A 24,008-nucleotide genomic window follows, 5' to 3' on the forward strand; every position below is an offset into this window, starting at 1 on the left:
GCTTGTACGCTCCAAATTCCCCTGGGCCTTAATTTGCAATACCATTATTTAAGCCTGGCTGATATAAACCCATTGCAGAGAAATAGAAGCTCTCCTTCCTGGCTTTTCAAAGCCATTCCGTGCCCCCCTCTCTCTGCCTATCAGCATCCCCCAGCCCCCTTGCCCCCCACCCCCCTTCCCAGCTTCTCAGTCTTACCCTGCCACTGTGGAACTCTTCTGTATTTGAAATATAGTAAATGTAGAAATACTGCACTTCTATAACACAGGGAAGTGCCATTCTGCATGGTTTTACTAACGTCTCTACCAACACACATGTAATTCTATCTTCTGACTAAGATCAAGGCTATAATCACTTTAATATCTGTTGTGTCCTCTACCAGGTGACCTGCAGTCTTTCATTGTAAAGATAAGAGACTCTGATATAATAAGTTATTTCTTCTCTAAGTCTGATCTTAAAGAAAATACTAACCAGAAACTGAGAAGAAACTCGTGCCCACCTAATATTCTTTCGGGGTGCCAGACTTTCTAGGTATTGGCTTGTGGGTACAGTACTGACGTTGTTGGATGTTCAGCTGGAAGCTGTTCTGGAGGAGAACTGGGCTTGGGTATAACCCCCAACTGCTGACAGTAAATATGGGAATCACTGTAGCCTGATGCGGCATTGAGCTACATCTCTGTATACTACAACTGTATTTATTTTGCTGCTATTAAAATGGCAGTCTGCTTTGTCATTAAGAAGCTTGTATTTTTGAAATAGCAATTGAGGTGCAGTTCTGAGCCTTTGAGTTAGTACCTGTTAGTGGGAAGAGCTAAGAAATAGATGAGCTACATTCCCAAATGTGGGCGGAAGGATGGTAATACATGCCTTGGCATCTGCCAGAAGTGTGGTTTTCGTGTTGCGCCCCCCCCCGCTTTAGTTTTGAAAGGTGTAAGGTATTCTGATAAGCAGAGAGGGAAAAACAAAAGGGAAAAATACTTCCAAGCAAATCATTATAGCATATCTCAATGACTGTGCTCCACACTTAAATTTAATTAGAAGACAACTGCACTGGAAAACTGGTCATTTTAGTCATAGTTAACGACTGGTTCTCTCCTACCCCCAATCAGAAGCGATTATATGCTGTGTTGTATCATGTAATTTCTACAAGAAAATTAAGTATGAATAGGCACGATGGTATTGTGTAGTTGCAATAATGAGGTTTTCATTAATGATGTTAATTTATCATTTAACTATCCTTTTGAAGGTGAACATAACTATTTTCCTTGTGGTATTTCCTTTTACTGTATATGCCAACCAGTATCAAATTGGGGTATTTTGTAAATATTTTAAACAAGAGAACTGTGGCTGGATAGCTATTAATATGTTCATTATGTGCTAAAAAGGCACTGAAAGAAGTGAAACTTTGTATGTCCATGTTTCTTACAGGTTAACTACTTTCAGGAGAGATTTCTTCTATGTTGTAATACAACTTACTAGTGTATGATTTCTAAAGTGTCATGGGTAGTTCAATGCTGGATGTGAGGCAAGCAAGTTTGTTTCCTAGTTAGCTGTAATAGGACTTACTTGCTGTCAGTAGCAAGATAATAAGGATAAAAATCATGTACGGTTTAAGAAAAAAGATCTATTAATTTACATTTGTGCACCAACTTCTACTTGGTGATACGCTTGTTGGGCTGAGCTATTAAGTGCTCTGTGGGCTGTATTTCAACGAGTGTATGATTGACTAGGTATATTAGATCTTTTTACCTACTGCTAATACAAAATTTGACCCTAGTTTTACCCTGACATGTTTTTGCCTTTAAAAAGATCCACGCTTTATGAGTACACAGGTGGGTGGTAAGAAAATTTATCATTGTTATTTGTAGGGTGTGGCTCTGTTAGAGTAGGAGTAACCTAGATCGGAACTGATGCTGAATAGGTTTTACATTTTTTTCATTATTTTGATTCCAAAGCACAACTGTGGGAATTGAAATATCGTCTTAAAATTTCAAATCTACATTTTATGCACTGTGCCAAAGCACCCATGAGCTCATTAAGCAAAGACTTTTTCAATTAGATCTTGTGTTTATGCATGTATTTATACTTGGCAGAAATCCTTTAGAGGTTTCATTTGCTGTATTAATACTTATGGTGTCTTGGAGTACATAAAATATGCTTTAATAAAATGAAGAGTAAGCACTGCTTACAGATCTAGTTCTGGTAGTTTCCCCTGTATATTAGTGGCTGCTGAAAAGTTGCTTGGCCAGACATCCAGCCTCTAGAGGGCATGCCAATAACCCCCCCTGCCTGCACAACCATCTGCAGAAAGTTTTAACACTGGCACCTACAAAGAGAATCCCATTCGTGTTGCATAATAAAATCTCTGTGTGTATTCCTCGTTATTAATGGAGTTTTGCTACAGTAAGAGATTTGCTTTCCTTTTCTTTTTCCTTTTTTTAATCTGGGGGAAGGCTTTTGTACTTGTTATGCTGTTTGCTTCCCCCTCCCCCAGTGGTGATCTTTATGGAAGTCTCAAATCCACTATGGTATAATCATTTGGCTCACTTAAAGTTATTTCTTCACATAGTAGAAATCTTTCTTTAGGTATATACCGCTCTTTACTGTAGTAAAGACTACAGAAGCCAGTGCACAGTATTTGAGACTTGAAAAATCAGGTACTAAAATTTATTATGTACTAAAATCTAGGTAATAAATAATTCAGGTGGGATTAAAGCCAGTTAACCATACTCCAGTTGCCTAGGTTCAATTGCTCGACCCTTTTCTCTCATGAAGTGCCATATTACAGTTTTTTGTTCTCCTATGGACTATTGTTACTAAGGTTGATATTTATGTGGAGTCATATTTGTTCTCCAGTTCAAATGTTTGACTACGGTTCTCTAGTCCAGTATATGACCATCAGAAATCAGAAGTTTTCCAATAATTCAAATTAATCTGGTAGTCTGCTTCAAATTTTCCTTAGACTTACTGATGTAGAACAAAAAAGCAAGTATTCTTGGTACCATCAATTAAGACATGCCCTGAACCATTCTGGTCTACGAATGTGAGTATGTTTAGGGAGAAATATATATTTAAGAAAATCTTTTTGCACAGAGTGTCATTAACCAAGTATAGAATTTTTCCTAAAAGTGTACTGGTTTAGTTTGGGCACTTTCTGCTTGAGCACTTTAAAATATTATTTTGCAATTTGAATTGAAATTTGGTTGGAGCACGTATACTTTAGAGGGAGGAAAAGTATTTCCTGCTGATGACTTCATTAAGTCCTCTGAGTAGATGAACAGATAGGCCTGTTACTCTGGGCAAACCGTGCCTTTTAATTGCATAAATACAGCATTTTAGCTACACATTTATTGTTGACCCATGAAGCTTAACTGCATTGTGGAGTTTCTATGTTTCTATACAACATAAGTAAAAACTGAAAAAAAAATAATCCAGCAAAAGTTAAAGGGTTTCGGTTTGTTTATTTTGGAGGTCACCTGGCCTATAGTCAGGAGATCTATGCTTAATTCCCATTTAGCTTTCCAACCTTTTATTGAAAATAATTAAAAAAAAATAATCAAGCTGTTTGGTGTATGAAGTGCATGGTATCTGCTTTATGGGTGATACTGGACCAAATTTCACTAGGGAAGTTTGACAATGACCCATGAACAGTTTGCAAGATTTCTGGAGTATGTTCCTAGGCTGATGCAACCCCATATGCAAAGTTTTCCATTGCTTCAAAATGTCTAAGGGGTTTTGTTGATCTAAGGACAATTAGAGTTTATGGAGTTGCATGGGGGAAAAAATTTCCAAGACAGAGCACAATCTGTGAAAGCATTAGGTCATACTCCTTATGTCTTGACCACCTGTGGCCAACAGATAGTTAACTTACTGGAGAAATAATGGTGACATTGTTTTGTGATTCATCTAATCCATTTTTTTCCCAGGAGGCTGAGACAGTCACTAGTGTGTCACTTCAACCTTGGCATACACCCAGGTTGCAAACTTGTTCCTTCATTTGGTGTTGTGTGTTGGAGCCGTGCAGTAAACTGCCCAACACACAAAAACCTCAATAAAAAGGGATGTGTAACACCTGGAGGACGGCATGGTTAACCCCTTTACAAACCTGATCTCTGCAGGGTTAGGGGTACTCTTAGAATAAGCTTTAGCTGTCATGGAAAAAGGTTGGAAATATAGTTAGGGTATCTGGTCAGTCTTAAATAACCAAGTTTTTTGATGACAGAGCTCTTTACAGTCAGAGACCGTCCCCGCTGTTCTGCCTGGGAGAGAGTAATCTTTTTTTTTTTTTCCTAACTGCCAGTAGAGGATTAGTATCATCCAAGCATATCCTTATTGTTGTCTTCCAAACCTCAGTATCCTGGCCCTTTCTCTTCCATCCTGTCAAATGGGTGGTTCTTACAGCTTGTTCTGAAAGCCAAAAAAATCGGGCTGTGTTGAAGCAAGTAGGGGGGAAGCAAGCCCTAGAGCCAGAAACATCCCTGTGAGGGACATGGTGCCTGTGGTCCTTCCCGGGTGCCTGCTGGAGGGTCACCTCAAAATAGCAGGGACAAGTGAATATGCTGTGAAAGTATTGATACAGTTTATGGCATTATTTCTTTTAAAAGTAGTTATGTGGGGAAAATAATTCAAAATTAATTTTGATGGGAAGTGTAAAAGCACCAAGCAACTCAAATGTAAGCTGAATGCATGGATGGTCTCTGATTTTTGTCGCTAGAAGGGTATGTGTCATGTCTTTGGTCTGAATTTAGAAAACTGTGAATTTTGTCCTTGTGATGGAACTTTGTACCTCTTAAGTATAGGAGAGGGGAGAAAAACCGCAAAGGATTTTTTTTTTCCTCCTGAACAAATGAAAGCAAGAGCAAAGACTTCTTCATTTTAGAATTCAGGCTCCAAATTTCACTTTAAACCATTTTTAATAGAAACAGTAAATTATAAATCATCTAAGCAATTATCTTAACACAGAAGGAGTGAGGCCCATCCTGGCCCCAGATATTTCTGGACTACAATAATGGCCCAGCCCAGATATTTACAGCTTAATTTTTGTTCATGTGCACTTGTCCATAAATGGTTCCTTTTCCATTTCCAGTTCAACAACTAAACCACTTATAGTAGAGAGTAATTTAAACTTGAATGACGGCAAAATGTGAATAGAGACAATTTACCTTGGGAAACTTTGAAGTCCATTTCCAGTATTTAAAATGTAAGGTAATGGTTGAACAGAGAACGACTGATCAGTAAGTGCTCCTTTATAAATGTTGTAATCTTTATTTTTTAAATCTATATATGTGTATAAAATCTGGGGGTTTGTTTGGTTTTTTGGGTGTGTGGTTTTTTCTTTTTTTTTTTCTTTTTTTCTTAGATTTACTGCAGTTTGGAGCAGAGACTTTTTTTCTCGCCTTTTAATGCTGTGCCATCTAGCACTGCTTGCATTGCAAGCCAGTGTATCTGACCTCGCTCCTCTCCTCATTCCTGTCCTCCTCACTGCTCCTCCCAACCAGCCCCATTGCTTGAAACTAAACAAATTGAAAATAATGATTGGTAACCATTTGCTGTGCTGAAATTCCACGTACAGCAGTTAACTCCATTTTACAAAACAACTTCAATCTAGTGAATTACAGTGCAGTTCTTGGTGGCAGCAGATAGCAACAAGCAGTTTCGAGTTCCTCTAGACAAAGCAGTTCACATAGGGAGCATTATGCAGAGTCACTTGGTGGTGTTGGGTTGGTGCGGGGGATACTTTTGCCATCAGACAGTTCAGTGTAATGCATTTAAAATTAGAGGGACTCTAACCATGGCTTAATTGTTTCGTCTGATTGAAAAAGGGACTGGTCCGTAAAACTGCAGACAGGCGATCTTGCAAACATGCGCGCTTTAGTTTGGTTTTCTGTTTCTGCAGCTGCAGCGCAATGCGATAAGTAGTGTGTTCGGCTTTCAGTCACTTTCATGTGACTTTTGGAGTGCCCAATGAAAGCCTCAACCAAAAATTAGATTGCATAGCTGGTCAAAGTGTATTGAAGAGCAATAATTATTCATAGAGGTTTCTACTGAAGAAACTCTTTTATTGATGTAGAACTTAACAAGAAACACTCTAAATAGTGATGGACTGCCAAAAAGCAGGTATTCAAATAGCAACAGACTATGATGTAATGTTAAAATAGGTACCATTATCATCTATGTTTTTAACTCATTTTCAGTTATTTGAGCTTAGGTTTTGATCGCGTATAAAGAAAGTTGCTTAAAATGGGCAGTATATTGAGTTCAAAGGACCCATACAGTTCATAAATTCTCCGGTGTCTACTGGATTTTTCATCAGGGAGACTTCCAATAAAAATGATCTATTTTAGAAATAATATTGTTTAGTAGGTTGAAATGTGGTGTAATAAAATTAGACCTTCAGTCTTCTAAAGTTACTACTTAGATGGCACCCTTGGGATGGTAAAATGGCTGTATAAGCAGATGAATCAGACAGTTTCACTGATGGATACATTTGTCAGTCTCTGTTACAGATATAATATATTCTTATATCTGTAATCCTGACACTGTTACATCCAAATGAAATCAACATGAGGTTGTCATCTTTAAGCAAATATGTTAAGTGTTGTCTTTTGTGCTTTGGATTTGAAAGAAAGGGGCCCAAGGGAGCCAGCATCATGCAAATGGAACAAATCCCATTTCTTCTGAGCTGTGCTGTTTCCCCCTTCATGGCAGCTGGCTGTGTTATCTTTGTGTGTTTCTCTGAGTGCTGACAATTCTTTCAGTGATCTAAGTTAGGGCACATTAGAAAGTGGAAGCAGCTGTCTGTCGTTATACTGAGAGACGTGTTTGCTCTACTGCAAAGATGAAGGACCATGAATCCTTGACACACTCTCTCCCCCCTCCCCCTTTACTTTCCAACATGATCAACATTCAGACGCACAGATTGTCTGCTTGGACAGTTTTTTGTTCTGACTGACAGCATCTGGCATAGACAAATTTAAAAATACATAGCATGCCATGCTTGGAATTGGAACATCCCTTCTTTATTAATCTTCTCATTTAAACCATTCATTTACATTTCAAGAAAGGTTACAGCTTGATATGGTTGAAACATTTATTTTAAATGAATAACCTCCTAATGAAATACCTTGAATGAGCACCAAACAGTCAGTGTTCATTAAAAATTACACCTGATTAGTATGGCCTTGGAACTGTTGCGAAGAAATAAGATTTCCCCATTGTCTCAATCCAGAATAAAAAAAAGAAGAAAAAAAAGTGTGTGTAATATTTTTTTTTTTTACCAGAGCTAAATGGGAATAGTGCTTTACCTGCACCCCCCCATCATTTTCAAGAATACCATGTTATAAAGCAGTAGCCTTTAAAATGCTATTTGTCTAATTAAATCTGGGTTTGCTGGAACAATACATTTGAAGGGAATGCCTAAACAGTGTTTTGTTTTGGTTTATTCTACTAAGGCATTTATGATTTGAGAGACAAGATGCTTTATGATTTGATGTAATCTGAAATCATATATATATATATATATTTCTGCTGAGAAGCATTCACATATTTGTATACAATACTTTACTAGTAAAATAGAACTGAAATGGTGGACCACCCATTAAAATGTTTATGCACGCACACATGCACGTATGCACACGTACATTCTGTACACTCTCATCTTCATGATCCAGGTTAGCAATGCAGACATGCTTGTCTAGCGTTTATGTAAAAATAATACGAAAATTGGCTGTACCAGTCAGTATATGGACTTTGAGTCCAGGAAGGGAGGAAGAAAAACCTTTTCTTGTATTAGGCATTTTAGATGCTTTATATCACTGTGGATTGCAGCTTTAACTACTCACAGTACAGGGAAAAAAAAAAAAATCTTCCAGAAGAGGGGGGGGAGACGGGACCCAGTATTATAATAAAATAGAAGATTGTTCAAGTGCTTGGCAGTAAATATGTAAAACAAGTATCCTGGCTTATTTGGAGAGGAAAGAGATTCTGTAGCAGACAGGCTCAATTAACAGTTGTACGCAGGAGAGGACTTGTATTCCTTCGGTAAATGTAGGAGAGGTCATTTGCTTTAGGATAAATTCTGACAAATTTCAGATATAGACATAAAGGCTGGAATAGATACGACAACAGATTTTTCAGTTGCGCATCAAGCATTTTGTATTTGCAATGGCCATTTACATTTTTTTGTCAGTGAATAGGTTTCTTTTTTATTAATGTTTTCCTGAATAATATATTTTTTAAATTAATTGACTGTGAAACAAGCATTTTGGAACAACAGGAATTTTAATACAGCCTTGAAATATCATTTATGCTTTTTTAAGAATTCTCTTAGTGATGCCTAATCTATTTTTCTTTTTCTGGAGGAAGCACTAAGATGATAAGTTTTTAGCACAGGCTTTACTATGCTAGTTATGTGTAATCATAAAAGTGAAATCAAATTTTATTTTAAATGAAATCACAGTTTTTCCCCCACAAACTCTTCCATTTATGTGATAAACTTCTATTTTGATTTTTTTTTTTTTAATTACTAGTTATAAACGCTTGTACAGATATGCATCTCTAAGCAAACAGGGAATAGGTTAGAGAACACAATTCCCTGGTGTAAAAAGCAAGGTTTAGCAGTAATGCTTTTAATCTGGACTTGCAGAGGATTCGGGAGCATCCATAGATCTGCTTCAGTAATTACCATACCCCAAGTGGCACTGGAAGAGACATTTGCCTAAAAACTTGATGTCTTCATTACACTGTTTACATTTTAATTAGAAACATGAAAATTAGTGATTCATATAGACAACTATAGTTTAAGTGGGTTTGCTCACTAGCCAATAAATCATAGAGGGGTAACAAAATGGGGGGGGGGGGGGGGGAAGGCACCCCCACAACCTGCATCTGCAAGCAACAAACCCTCTCAAACCTTACAGTTGCTTACAGTTGTAATAAATAGTTTACTAGGAATCATGAATGTGAATAATTTGTTGATATTAGAAGCTGGTTCAAATGTGGGTTTTATTTCACCGGAGATGAAATTCCCATTTAAATTAGCAATGCAATTTTAAAGATAAAGCTACTTGCACACAGTACTACATGTATGTGAATGATATGTGTGTAGGATATGCATATGTAGCCTCTGTGTGTGCATAGATATAAAACTGTAGCTGTATTAAGAAGAACTGTTGTAGGAATATTTTGGCAGTGCTGAGCACTACCTAAGGCTGCAGAGAAGCCAGTTTAGCCTGTGCCAGTGTGTCTCCATAAATACATGCAAACATTTGTATAGCTGCACACAGGGATGTATATATACAAATACACACAGAGGCAAGGAAGGATATGTTGATAATTTCCCCCTGAATTTTGCATGTACCTGTCAGCACCAGCGGCCTAAAAACACTCCATGCAGGAGTGATGGGGAGAAGCAGCAGTGCCTGTCAGCGTCCCTGCCTGAGTCAGCAGCATGTCCAGTGCCAGCGCCGGGGACAGTCACTCATCCAGCCCTGCCCTCCCCGGGGGCCGCCGGCCTCCTCCGCACCGAGAAGAATGACCCCTCTGTCTGGCACGCTCGAGATCCCGAATCGCACCGCATCGGTGTGCGAGTTCAAATCCCTACTCCGAAAGGCAGAGCTGGGATTCCAGCTAATGACTCAGAGATACAGAGGGTCAATGCACTGGTGGTCTGGAGTACTGAGCCATCGCGCCAGCTTAGTTGTACTCCCCCACCCCACCCCCTCCACCCCTGTAACTCACTGTCTTACCCTCCTCATTCCCCACCCCTCCCCCCAATTCTCTTATCATGAAAGTGATTATATGCAAAATTGCATTTCTTCTTCTAAGAATACTTTATGGGTTGTGTTCCTTTGAATTTTGGTTTGATCTGCTTGATTAAAAAAAAATTATTTTGCTTGGGGGGGCATGGGGGAATTGTTTTCTACTCTTCTAACTTCGTTTTACGTTAGTTCCATATAGGCTGTTTTGGGCTTTATGCAAATAATACCTGGATAACCAATTTCGTTGAATGGGAGAGTGAGCCTTGGTAGCAATAAGTAAAAACTTGTTCGTTTAATATTAACATATTTTTCTTTAACCAAAAATAAGGGAGTTTCCTTCTCCCTTGCTTTTTTATTGGGTTTCTTTTTGTTCAAATCCTTAAGATTTGTAGAATAATCTCTTTCCAGAACTCTCATCCTGCATTCTGTTATTTTCTTTATATATATATGTATGTATAAAACTTTACATATGTGTCTATAATTCTTCCTGTGTACCTCAGATTTTTAGACAGTACATGATATATATCAGAATAAGCATTTTAGAAAGATGTTTCTTATTTGCCAATATGAATTGCATTTTTGTTCTTTCATCGTTCGAGTGGTATTTCTGAGCTAGAGAATATATAAACCCAGGTATATCTTGTGGCTATTTTAATGCTTTATGTAAGCATTTCACATGCCAAAAATAGACAAGTGTCTCTGTTTTGCATTTGGTTTAATGTTAAAATAATGTTTCAGTTTCTGTCAGACACTTCTATTTGATCTAAAGATTTGTTTTCCTTCTTCTTAATTTAAGTTTTTATCAAAAAATATTAATATTGTCCCCAATTCCTAGTAATTTGGCAGCACTGCCATGAAGTAACTTGAGCACACACTTCGTTTGACTTAGTGGCAGTAGTCTGTCTTCATTTGTTCTGTTTTCTCTTTTTTTCTTGTTTTTTCCTTTCTTTCTTTCTTTTTTTTTTTTTTTTTTAACCCATCTTTTCAGGTTTAGGCATGTTATAAATGTGACTAACCAGAACTGTCTACGTGTGCAAAGACAGAAACATGCTGCTTGCTGGTACGTACTGCAAAATTCTAATAGTTTTGCGCTATCTGTTAAATTCAGTGTGCTTTCTGCATTGTGGCACGAAACAGTTGTGCTGTGAGGGAAGCTGGCTGCCTGCCAGCCATCGACTATGAAATCCTGGGTACCTGAGAGCTTATCAGGTTCTTTTGCTTTGTAAAAGAAAAAGTGATGAAAATGTTGGTAAACTGCCATGAAGGTTTAAGGCTGCTGGAATAAGGAGCCGTGTAATCAGATTGGAAAATGGAGTTTGAGATTCTCTGCATGGGAAGCAGTCGCCTGTGGACCTACCGAGATGCTGTGCAAGTGCCCGAGCTGACCACTTTGTTAGCAAATCAGCTTGTTTGCTGCAGCAGCAGGGTGGAATAGGCTAGTCCTTGTGATGGTATGTAACACAAGTAATATCTCTTGCTTTGCACAATGTAATCAGCTTGCAATTAGCTCACTCTACATTAACCTTCTTGATATTTTTCCCTTTTGTAAGACTGTGCACTTTAAATAATTAACTATAGAAAGTAATCCTTCAAGCAAATCAAAGCAATCCTTTAATTTTATCACCCTGCTGAAAAAGTATCAGGTGGTCAACTGGTCTTCATCAGCTGCTGGAAATTCTCAGGCTCACTGTAGCGTGGAGAGGTTCTTTAACCCGTTCACATTTAGAAAAATGTCAAGATTTTATATTTCTCATGTAATATAATGCTGCATCATGAAGCTGCAATTGGAATTGTTTTAATGAAAAGCCTTGGGAGAGCCCTTTCCTATACAGACAGCTTTTATGCTTCTGTTTGTTTAGGCATTTCCATACACTACCTCTCAGAAAGCTTTGATGACACAGCCACTTGTACTGATAATTCCACTGCTTCACCTCCAGTGAACTTGATTCACTGAGGTTGGAGAGAACAAGGCTATCGTTGCTGATCTTGTGCGTTGCTTTTTAATCCTCTGAAATAAAAGCCAGATAACAAGAAAATTTGTGTGTTAGGCAAACTTCCTTTTAGGTGGGAGAGTAAAAGTTTTAGTGCTATTTGTGGAAATGTGGAAGCCTGAAGTTTATCTAAGGAAAAAAATATTAATTCAAATTAAGTGTGCAGAACACAATCTGTCTTGCTGGTATTTGAATGGCTTACTACCCAAAAGTTCCTTTGTCTATTTGATAGTTTTGGGGTTCATTGCAAGCTTGGATTTTCCAGAGTCATCCTGTAAAACACGTGATTATTTATACCCTGGTAATATAATATAATAGGAATGTGCCTGGTATTTCTTGTAAAAGTTTGGTTCTATTTAAATAATTGTTTGACATGCCTTGCTGATTTCTAAACTTAAATCACTCAACAGTTATGCTCATAGGAATAACAGCAGTGAAATTAATGACAAAAATGTTTACAAATAATAATGCTGTGCATGAGCCTTATTTGTATTTACATTCATTATATGAAAATAAATATTGTGGCTTATTTAAGGCTGTAATGAACAAAGTGATCGGGAACTCCTGTCCAGACATTTTGTTTAGAAGATGTTGGAAATGGTCAGCAGCTGCTTTGCCACCCCCCACAAAAAGTCATTTCAGTCATCTCGTTGAATTCCAGTAGATCAGAGCAATAAACTGAATTTATAATATGTGAACTGCTTTTACCAATGATATCTGTGAAAGCAGTATTGACTGGCTGTGTTAAAGTCATCTTTTATCTCTCTTTGTAGAATGCGAGCATGTTTTGAAAATACAAAGCCAGATCCTACTAATCATACTACATTTATCATATTTTAATGTTGGCTTTGACTTGGTTTTAATACGTATAAAAATTCTGGAATTTATGTGCACATCTGTTTTCTGTGTGCCTCAATTAAAAAAAAAAAGTGAAAAAATAAATAAAAAAACTAACCTGAATACATCTTATGCTGCAAAGATCTACTTTATATTCTTTTAGAGGACAAACTCCATTAGATATGCACTTACTGTACATTGGATTGTAAATCTTACAATTTAATGGTAATTCAGTGAGCAGTTATTGCTTCTGTGGCCTTTTTTCTTTCTTTTTTGTCCCATCTCACTTGTGAAATAGGGTTACCCTTTACAAGTGTCACATCCATAGATTCATCTTTTGTACTCTATAGTTGTTCCTAGTGCATCATTCTAGAAAAGAAAAATAGGAAGCCAAAGCTACAGGAGGGGCATTGGGGGAGGGGGTCTATACATAGAAATACAGCATATAGCAGCAGAAAGACCAGTGCAGTTTAGCATCAGTCTAACAGATTAAAATTTTGCTGTAAAGGTACATTTTCTTTAACCTCATTCTCATTCATTTTTCCATACCACTGTAGCTGGCGTTTGAATTCCCAGGAAGCAGAAATGGTGTCTTAATGATACGAGCCTTTTTGCCTTGCTTACACTGTTAATACTCTTATCCCTTTTCTGATATGAAATACTTTTTGTAGAAACAATATACACATTTGTAAAGAAATTATAAAAGGATTCTCCTTTTGAAGATAATGAGTTCTCTTCAGGAACTGCAGGTTACGTGGAACACAAATGAGCTCTAAGTGGAGGGATTTAAAGTCCTGCTACAGCATTTAATTTCTTGAGGAAAGGAGTTCAGTTCAAGGTTAGCCTGTTATTGTGGCACTGGCAACTACTTCTCTCTCATTCCTGTTCTTCTGCCAGCAGTACCGCACAAAAGGCAGTCATTTTTATTTAATACGTAGGGAGGTATTAATCACTGCAGTGTTTTCTCGCAAAAATTTGTCTTATCAAATTCATTGTTTCACCACTCATGACAATAATAGGTGTTTAATTACTCAATAAGAGCAGTTTATAGATTCCATTTTTCCTCTTTGCTGGACAAATGGTATTGATTTTGTACTTTGATGCAACATGAAACTGTATTAAACACAATTAGAATTCTAAGGCTGGCATTGTGTATCAGTTATGGTAACTGAGCTCCTTGCTAAAGAAACTACATCTTCCAAATTGTCCCAATGTTTAAATTCCCAGAAGAAGAAAAGCTCTTTAAGGACACTCCTTTTATTACATGAGTTCTTGGTGTGTTTTCTCTTGCTTTTCACTAGCATTTGTGATTGCTACAAATGTTAGATATTTTGAATAGACAAAGAATTTATGTAATATTTTTTTCAGATAATCCCTTTACAGTGGTAATAAGCGGTGCACATTCCAGCCTCCTCAACACCTTTACCATTGTCTCATCCTACCTTTGTGCCATACTTATGAACAAGATTTCTTGTGTGAAAAATAAAAATGATATTGTACCCCAAGCTTGAGCTTGGACACTAAAAATTTATGAGATGAGGGAAGACAGCAGACTTCTTTTTCTATTTTCCTAGAGCCTTCAGTTTTCTTCAAAGGGTGACTATTAAGCCACATGTGGGGTTTACTTTTTCTATCTTTTTATTATTATTATTATTTTTAATGATGGTTACTATTCTACTGTCATTCATGGCATGTTATTGATATATCGACATCTGCATAGGCTTGAGCCATTTCTTCAGGTAGGATTTTAGATGATTTGTAAAATTTGTACCGTAAAAGTAATTGTTCGGTGCCTCCTTTGTGGGTCAGTACATTTTTAATTACAATTCTTTTCTGCTACTGGTGCTTTTGTAACAATTTCCAATTGGGAGTATTTAGTGTTTTCTTATCTCGTGTTTGTTTTCATTTCCAAAGAATCAGAATTTAAAAGCATGAACTGAAGGTGAGCATAATCAAATATCTGTATCTGAATCAGGAAAAGGAAGAATGATTCCTGTCAGTGTGCATTCCACTGTAAAACTTGTTTAAGTAACCAGTGATAGTTTGATCTCATATGCTATCATATGAATTTTTGATGTTTGTTGGGTTCAAACTTCTAAGTAAATAAATCAGATAAAATCCTTAGTTTGCAATTCCTACTTTTTCTTCTTACTAGTTTTATTTCTAGGTTCTGCTTGCAGCCTATAGTTTTCCTCATTTAGCTCAGTTCGGGTTTTTCTTAAAAATACAGAAGAATTTATGAAGAATATACTTTGATTGAACAGTATATTCAAAGAAAACCTGTCACAGAGTTATCTGTGTTAATTTTTCCCACATCTAAATACTTTCAAAGTACAATTGAAATAGAGAAAGAAAACGCATGTACTTGAAATAGCCTTTGAATTGCATATGTAGTGTGGTGTGTGCTTTTTGGGGAGCATGGCTGGTATGAAGAAGCATCCATCATTTAATTACCTGCTTTTAAAGGAAGCAGTATTTTTGCTCACAAACCTGTTCATATTGCACAATATCACAATGTGAATATTAAAATACTTACATTCATGTTTTTGTTGGTTTTATATATATACATATATATATTCCTCAAAATCTGAAAAGCTCGGGTTCCTTATTTAAGCTTACTTTAAGCTCTTCGGTGGGTCTACTCGTGCTTAAACTTAAGGACATGCTTAAGCACTTTGCTGGGTCAAACTTTATACTGGCTGGACCTCCTTGTTTCTCCTTTCAGAGAAATGATTTATTTCCCATGTGTTCTGAAAAACTTGGGCACCAGTGGCTCTTTCCGTTGTTTGTGGTTTAGGCAGTGGGTTAGGTGTTCTTAGCTTTATGAAAATCCATACAAATTTCAATTACACGAACAGCAGGTAAGACATTAAAATTAAAAGGATGTAGGATGCACATTCTAATCTGTGGTGGTGTCTCAGCTATCCAGATGTTAAGGGAAAATTGAATAAATGCAAGTTGGATTCTGAATAATTGAATATATTGTTCTTATTTATTTGGATTACTGTAGCACTTAGATGTCTCGACCAAGATGGTGACCTTGTTGTGCTGGTATTGTAAAAACATGTAGTGAGAGACTGTTCTGCGTCAGAGAGGTTACATTCTAAATAGCTAAGATGCACAAAGGTTAATAGGGACACAAAGAGGCGCTGAAATGTGAAGAGACTTGCCCAAGGTCATATAGCAGGTCAGTAGCAGAGCCGCAAGTTAAGCCTACATCTACGGGCTCCTCTTGCAGTGTCCTATACACTAGATTGCCTCCCCAATGATTAAACTATCTGCCTTTAATAGCTATTGAGGGAAGTAATTGTCTTTGATTTAGCAGGGAATTTTGGACAGTGACATTTGACTGCATTTCTGCTTGATTCTTGCATGTTGTAGAAAATACGGAGATATAATTTGATAATATGAGAAAGAACATTAAAGCATGACTCTTATTTTACCCTGCTTATTGCAAATTTTGTAAATACTTTCTGAGAAGTGGATACTGTTTCATAAAACGTTGCCCACAACTGCTGGTGTTTCTGGCTGGTTTTACACATGTATTTTTGCTTTTCAGGTGTAGCATACAAAAAGAGGTAGGGCTAACCACCTTGATTGACTCTCAGGGAATGATGTGTTAATTACTTCAGCCAAACCATCCTGAAGCCTGTATCCTCCTTATGACAGTTCAGAAGCTACACTGCTTCATTTCAGTAACTTTATTACCATTTGGCTCAGAGATTGCTATTTCGCCTTGGCCACAGATTTCATCAGTTGCCCGGTTCACCTTTGTCCACACTATACTTGTGAAATGACCTGCTCCTTTAGTGCTTGTCAATAGTAAATTGCTGCATCCTCAGTGTCCAGGCTGAAGCACAGTGAAGAACACAACTCTTTTATTAAATTACTGGATTTTACACTTAATTTTTTGGGATTAAACCTGAATGTGGAAAGTCTTAATTACCATTTAATGCCAAGTAATTAAAGCACTGGCCAGGGTCAACTATATAAAGCACATCAGTTTGAACTGCCACCTGATTAATAGGCTTGGTGATATAAAAAGTTCAGCACAAAAGCATGCTCTGCCAGGGTCACTGCTTTAATAGCTGTAGAAAGTGCAGTTTTTGCTGTAATTCTGTTCTAACAATTGGATCAAAATAATAATTTGTGAGGTGTTCATGCTTGGCTTCTCCAGCGTGACGTCAGGTGAATTATTTGAATTTGACGTCAGTTAAATTGGTTTTGTGGGATATATTGATGAGGAAACCAGTTTGGCTCAGGTCTTTCCTTAATTTCATTTGCATTCTTCAAAGTGGACCATAAAGTACAATTTTTTTTCCAGCCGTGTCTTTCAGCTGCGAGTTATGTTTAGGGAAGGATAGAAGATGTAATGTGCATCAGTTGTGTGTCTATGTTTTTGTCAGTTTACATACATGCAATCATCGATTTGTTGTAGTTCAGGTGCTGTATGCACTTAGGTGTGTGTTTGCCTGTGAGTGTGTGTTTGGGAGTGCACACAGAGTTATGCTGAATAAGTTGGGTTAATACCTGTGGTTTATATCCCTCTCCCTATATATATATATATATATATCTACGTATTGTATTCTGTTATGAATGGGTTTCCTGAGCCATGCTTAGCCCCAGAGGCTCTGGTCTGCAGGATCATTTGAAAATTGTGCTGTGTTCACATTTAATATAGTGGGTTTTGTTTTGTTTTTTAAACTCTTAACAGTTTATTGATAGGGTCTGGGCAAACTGCTGCACCTTCAGCGGACTCAATTAGCTTTCGCTGGGCTCAGTGTGTGTGCAGCAGGCAGCCCAAGCATTAGCAATTGCAGGACGGGAGCCATAATGATTTTCACCTAGTGACAGCTCCGTGAGCATTAATTTTGACAACACCCTACAAAATAAGTAAGCGTGGTTATCCCCACTTTATTACTGAGGCCTCAAGAGGAAGGATTAAAGCCTCGATCCCACTGATAAATGTGCATGTCCTTAGCTCTAAACATGTAGGCAGACCTATGTATGTGAGTGGGAGAGCCTTTTTCAGCAAAGTTAAGGACATACGTTTTGAGCAAATTTTCTAAATGAACACATTTCCATGTCAGAGCTAGTTTGGGTTTGTTTTTTTTTTTTTGGTCTGGAATACTTGGTTCTGGCTTTGTTCTTCATACTTCAGCACCACTTTCAAATAAACTTACAAATACTGGGTTTTATTATTTGCTATAATGATTACTTAATATGTAATAGCAAAGGTGTCAGCTGTCATATTTCCAGTGAAGATTGCTGACAGTTGTATGAGTTATTTGCTATGAATCCACTTTGGGTTTGATGTCAATGTGGATCAGGTGTTTTACTTTGCTTTTTTGTTACTGTTTTTGAAGGCAAATTTTCTTTCATCTGTGCTCAGCGTAGTTATAGCACACAAAGTCCTTAGCTGGGATTTGAGTCTCTCTGTGCTGGATGCCCCACTTTTTTGTAAGAGCACATGTGAAGAGCATGCAGTTAAAGGCAAGAGAGATGAAGTTGGGAGAAACAGTTCTCTTGACTTTTATTACAACCTTGTTTGAAAACCATGGCTGTGACAGCTCGCCCAGCCACGAAAGTGGCCAATGTGCTTTTTCTCCAGCCTGGCTGGAGGTGAACCCTCCACCCCTCTAGGCAAGCCAGAATTTCCTTGAGGGCACTTCTTGGCAGAGCCAGTCCTTGGACTCCCTCCCCGCCTTCTGCTCTGGAAATCTCTTGGGCGCTGGCTGCCGGCTCTGGGGGATGCATGTGAGTTTTGGGGGGAGCTGGGATTTTTTTCATCCCATCCTTCGGCCTGAGCTGCAGGAGTTGGTTTACATCCAGCTCTACAAATGGAGCGCTGCATGGGTACCTCAGGACCATATTGCAAATGGTGCTGTGTGGGGCTGGCACAGTTGCCACTGAGCCCCTGTTCCTTTCTCTCCGGATGCTCGTAAAGCTCTCCTTTAATTTGACAGTTGCGGAGTGCACATTTTAAATAATAAACAGGAAATCCAACTTCCACTCAGTTTTTTATGGCATTTCCTCATGATCTGTTTCTGTTAAGGATGACTGTCTCCTGCTAGATGGTAATGAACACACTGATGTATGTTCACAGGCTCTGAGATAGTGTTCAAAGCAGTTACAGGTTGTTTTATTAACCATGTGCCTTTCAGTTTTACTCTTAAAACAGGACCAGCACAGCAACAAATTGGAATTTCAATTGTCAGAGTATTTCAGGTTCTGATAAATAGACACAGCAAGCCAAGGTATTTTTTAATATTCCTACTATGGTGAAAAAAGTTTAGCTGAATGGTTTCAGAGAGATGAATAATTTCAGCATACTGAGCAAGGAAAAGGGAACCTTGCGATGCTAAGTGTTTCAGTGATTAAACTATAGAAATTATGCCTCGCTGTATTTGGAACATCCTATAAGACTGTTCTTTTCATAATTTAGCTGATGGACACAAGGCAATATTAGAATGTCAGTCATTCAAGCTTAGGCATTCATAAACACAGTTCCAAAAGTGTTACCCTGTTTTGTAGGTGGCAAAATAGAGGCTACGAAAAGGTACTTGAGGAGCACTGTGATCTAGCAGACAGTGATTTTTGTGGTAGTCAGATGGGATTACTGAAGCTTCAAGGTTAACTTGTAGAAAGGGTTAAATTTTGAAAAAGTAGTGGGGACAAAAAAGAAAGGATTTATTAGTGTGTTTGAAATTGTTTTCAGTTCGGTCAGTAGCAGATTGATGATGGTAACACCAGCTTACTTTTTTAAAATGAGGTTTCCGAAGCATTTTCATATCCTCTGGTAGAATCTGTTGGAAATCTGTCCACAGGACTCCAGATCATCACAGGTGAAAAACCTAGACCACAAAAATTGGTGTGATGATAAAAAGAACTTGTTTTCAGAGTCCCTTCCTTCAAGACTTAGTTTGACAAGTTCAAAACAGCCCTCCTGTGAATACATGACAGAACTCTGAAAAATTAGAGCTCAAGTTCTCTGTCTTTAAATATGATGGTTCTTTATTGTCAGAGATCTAAAAACTCAAGACGCTAGCTTAAAGTTGCTCACTAGCCCATAGAGAACACTACTGATAGGAGTATATGTGTGAAAATGCTCTGTAGAGCCTCCCCCTCCCCCCTACAAACAGCATTAAACAGCAGCAGGGTGGGTTTTGTTTTTGGTTTTTTATATTCTGGAAAACTCTCCCATGGACAGACTAACTACATGACATTTTAGCCTGTTCTGAGGAGGCAAAGGTTAGTAACTGGAAGCAAAAAAAAAAAAAAAAAAAAGAATTATAAGAAAGGTTGATACCCAATCTAAATAAATATGTGAAGGCTCTTTAACAATTACAGCCTGCTGAATTTTTCGATGTACAAGCCTATTCCATGCAAAGGAACGTGCTGAGTGCAGACATATTTCTATTGAGTGAAGTGAGTACATCTCAATTCTGATACCTGCTTGACACACTTTTTTTTTTTTTTTTTTGTTAAGAGAGAGAGACTTTGATGAGCAAAACATAGAATTGTTTGGTTCTATTAAGAAATGTCACCATTTATCTAAGTAAAACTATTAAGCCTTAACCTGTATCTTTTCTTTCACCTTGGTGTATGCCAAGGGTAAAGGTTCAAACCAATTCTTTTCATGTACATAATCATGGGCTGCAATTAATTACAATCTAGTTCTTTTAAAAAGAATCCATTAAGAAATCATACCAGGTGAACAACCACTAAAGTAGAAAATCTGATGCATTAAGAGTTACAGACTTGCCATGTAAACTTTGTGTAGCATTTAACATCACTTAGAAGAACATTAAGAGTAACTTATGTGTTATGCCAGTATTCACAAAAATAAAAATTAGAGGAAAAAACCCCATACAACTAAACCAAGCTTGAGTTCTTCTCAGTAGGAGAGAACATTGATTGTCACTGTGCAGCAAGAAAGCCTTTGCATGATCTTATGACAAAATGGAGGATGTTAAAGTAATGGTTTACTAACTAGAAAGTGACTACACGATATTGTAAACCACTTGTTAATGTGGAAAAATTGTTTGTCTGCCATTAAAATAATATAAATAAACAGGAAGAAAAAAAAAAAAAAAGACATTTTCTGTCTTGGAGGGAGATAAACTGGGTCTAAATAAGTTATCTCAATTCTGGCATAGCACTGCAGCTGCCAGGTAGGCTGCTTGCTAAAGTGCAGGGGACGTGAGGCTTAGCAGCCATTCTCAGGTACCTAAACAGTGGGTGCGCCAACCAGGAGGGAATCTGGTATCTGGAGGACCGAAGTGAGGTAGGAACATACAAGTGAAACAAAAAAATACGTTTGCAAGGATAATGACCATAACAAGAAACACGAGAGCTTGCATCAAAGACCCGCCTAACTATCTGTCTCTTGGCAGAGGCCAACCGTGGCTGGTAGAGAAGAGTGTGAGATCCCACAAGTGTGGGGCTGGGGGCTGCACGGGAGCTGCAGGCACTGTGGCAGAAGGAGCGTGTGCCCAAGGTGCCGTAGGCTCTGCAGGACTAGGCTGCAATGCTCAGCAGGGTGTTTAGTTTCCAAAGGGATGTAATTCTGCACTGTGTAAAGCTATTGAATGAGAAATAAGAAAGTTTTTACTGATTGCCATAATGTCTAGCCATTGAAGCAGATTTAGGGAGGTTTTTTTTATACAGCAGACAATCGTTAGTTATTAGCTGGAAATATGCTAATGAATCTAATAGGAATAAAATAAGAAAAGATTCCATAGAAATTGCTCAAACTATCACACTTAATAGGCAGTGATAATCCTTCTGTAGTTTTTTTAATCACTCTATCAACTTCTAGGGAAGTAATATTTTTCCCCTGTCAAATTTCATATATTGAAAATGTCTTAAAATTGTAACTTTCAGTAAATTTATGTAGAGTTTTTCATAGGAATACATATGCTGCTGTGGGTACTGAATTAGAAAGTTTTAAAAAGAAAATTAATTATAAAAGTAGAACCTTCCAAGACACAATCTTCATGGAATCAGTCAGTGGGAAGAGTCCTGTTTGTGGTACTGCCAGAAACGTTCATCCAGAAAGGAATATGGTATTAAAGACAGAGATAAGAGAATGGTAGGCTCTATTATTTGCCAAAAAACACCCCAATATTTTTTTTTTTTTTTGACAGGCTCACAAAGTACAGCTGGTGTGGTGGAAGGTGAGAGAGCTGTTGCATCCTAGCAATATTTAATGACAGTTAGGAAGGACTGAGGAACGTAGGCAAAGGGTTTGCAATGGTTGTCCTTGGTCTGAAAGGACCAGTGGGCCTGCTCATGGGGTGTGTGACTGGGAGCCAGGTCCTGGGGTTGTGTTTCTGGAGCTGCCAGAGAGTGGCTGTGGGATGCTGGGGGTGGCTGTGTCTTCTAGAGGTTCACTGCTGCATTGTCCTCACCCTGTCACCAGACTGTGCCTTTTGTTGTGTAATGGTGGTGGTAGCTGTGGTCAACTGCTGGAGGCAGAGGAGTAGCAAATGCAGATTTTATTGTTTGTAAGAGTTATACCTCTGCTCAGTCATTAGTAGTTGGAGAGAGAACTGGAAAAAATGTATGACTAGGGGAAACTACCATGAGTTTAAGGTGCTTTTGCATCATTTGCAGGATAGTTTTTCAGTAGCAATCTTTGTTTTGCTTGTACAATAAAAGCCTCATTTAGGAAAACTATATTTAGGTGTGGTTTTAATTAAGTACATAAAGAAGTTTTTAAATTGAGATGCTCCCCTAGATGGGGTCTAGCCATGTTAGTAATTCCTTATTAACGTCTCTGGTCTAGAGTACTTTGGGAAGACTTTTTAGGGAAAAACCTCTTCATTTTTTTAAAATTTATTTTTTATTTGTTAAGACCAGGTCTCTAGTTAGGAAAAAGCAGGCAAGTTTTCAGCATTGTGAACTTTCTCTTAGGTAAATCAAGTTATTTGAAATCTTTCTTCTTAAAATGGAAGTATTTGTGTCACTTGTGAAGTCTAGTGCTTGGAACATCATCAGAATGTGGAATAATAAACGTACAAGTAAAACTACTAATAAGAAATAAAATATTTTCAGTAGTGTTTAAATGAGTTATGGTAATGTTGAACAATATTCACTAATATCGTGTTGCTGTGCCTTACATTTCCAGGTATACTGCAGTCATTAAATCCTGAGAATTGACTCCAAATACATCAAAATTAGAAAACCCTTTGCACAACTTTCATGTTCAACTCTTCTTACAAGTTGGTAATTAGAGTATTTAACCTTACTCTCCCTTTGTTTACTAGAAAATGCTATTTTTTTTAACAATTACAGAAATACTAAAGCAGATCAAGCAGTTATTTTGACAAACAGCTTGAAACATTCTTGCCTAAATTCCACAAATAAAAAAGCTAACTAAATAATCACCCTGAGCAGATTTTCACAGGGACCTCGGTTTACCTATATAAAGGATAATTACACTGGTGTTTTAACGTGGGGCAAAGGAAGTGATAAAATTAGGGCATAAGAGACACTATTCCTATTTTGAGAATGTAGTACAATAATTGGTAAGGGATTTTTATTGTCGTTTTATTATACCGAGGGTTTTGTTTTTTTTTTACTTCCACATGGTTGGATTATTTTTTTTTCCAGGCTTTTAAGTCTTGTGTTTAGTGGCACGAATCTGGGCAGACTGGGTAGGAAACTGCATTCAGTGAGGTCTCCCAATGTATTAATAGTACATTTTTTAAGTTATGGGTGTTTGTGTGTGTTTTAACTCTGCAGCTTCCATCATGCACCCCCTCACTAGCTCTCTCTCCCTGTGCCTTACGTCTGGTAAATGAAGAACATCCATTTCAATGCTGCCAGCTCTTTAGCCATTACTACATTAGAGTAAGGACTGTCAACCATTGCCTGGGGCAGGCCATTGCTAGCTGATGCCTTCTGGGGGGGCGCTGGAGTGAAATACTGGGTTACAGGGCTCTTCTGATGTACCCAGATCAGAATCAGCCCATGAATCAGTCACATGGGCTACATTGTCTACACAAAGTATGTTGCCCCGTATTGTCTACATAATGTTGTGCAGTAAAAGTGCGTTTGGCATTTCATCCTTTCTTCTTTTATACATCTGTAAATACAGGGCAAAACTAAATTTTTCAATTTTGTACTGCCTTAATTTGACTGGTTCTGTTGAGTAAAATTCCAGAATTAAAACAATGATGCTGCAAACATCTTACAGTCCTGAACGCGTTTCCCAGCACTGCTGTAATACTTGAGTTCTGTACTGTGCCATCATTTCATGAGATCTAAAGATTGGGTTGCAGCAGCAAGGGCAAGCGTTGCTGCAGTTGGTACAGAGCTTGCGTTTTTAAAACAAAATAACAAACATTCATTACATTTTGATACATTTATTTGGCAGTTTTGATTTTTTCAAAAGAAAGCTTTATTATTTTTTTTAAT

General features: G+C 37.7%; 1 protein-coding gene across 6 annotated transcripts in view; it reads left to right on the plus strand.

The window, feature by feature from the left end:
• FIGN (fidgetin, microtubule severing factor) overlaps positions 1-24,008 on the plus strand; it is a 216,509-nt gene that overhangs the window by 21,277 nt on the left and 171,224 nt on the right. Inside the window, exon 1 of one of the 6 annotated variants that reach the window (XM_080399119.1) lies at positions 908-22,814. The exons of 4 other annotated variants lie outside the window; for them this stretch is intronic. The gene's annotated coding sequence lies outside the window, so the exon portion shown is untranslated. Of the gene's footprint in view, positions 1-907; positions 22,815-24,008 lie in introns of those variants that run through there. One more of the 6 variants, XM_080399120.1, reaches the window with a different exon arrangement.

This window comes from Falco punctatus (genome assembly GCF_963210335.1).
Source record: "Falco punctatus genome assembly, chromosome: 8".
In the NCBI taxonomy this organism is placed as follows: Eukaryota; Metazoa; Chordata; class Aves; order Falconiformes; family Falconidae; genus Falco; species Falco punctatus.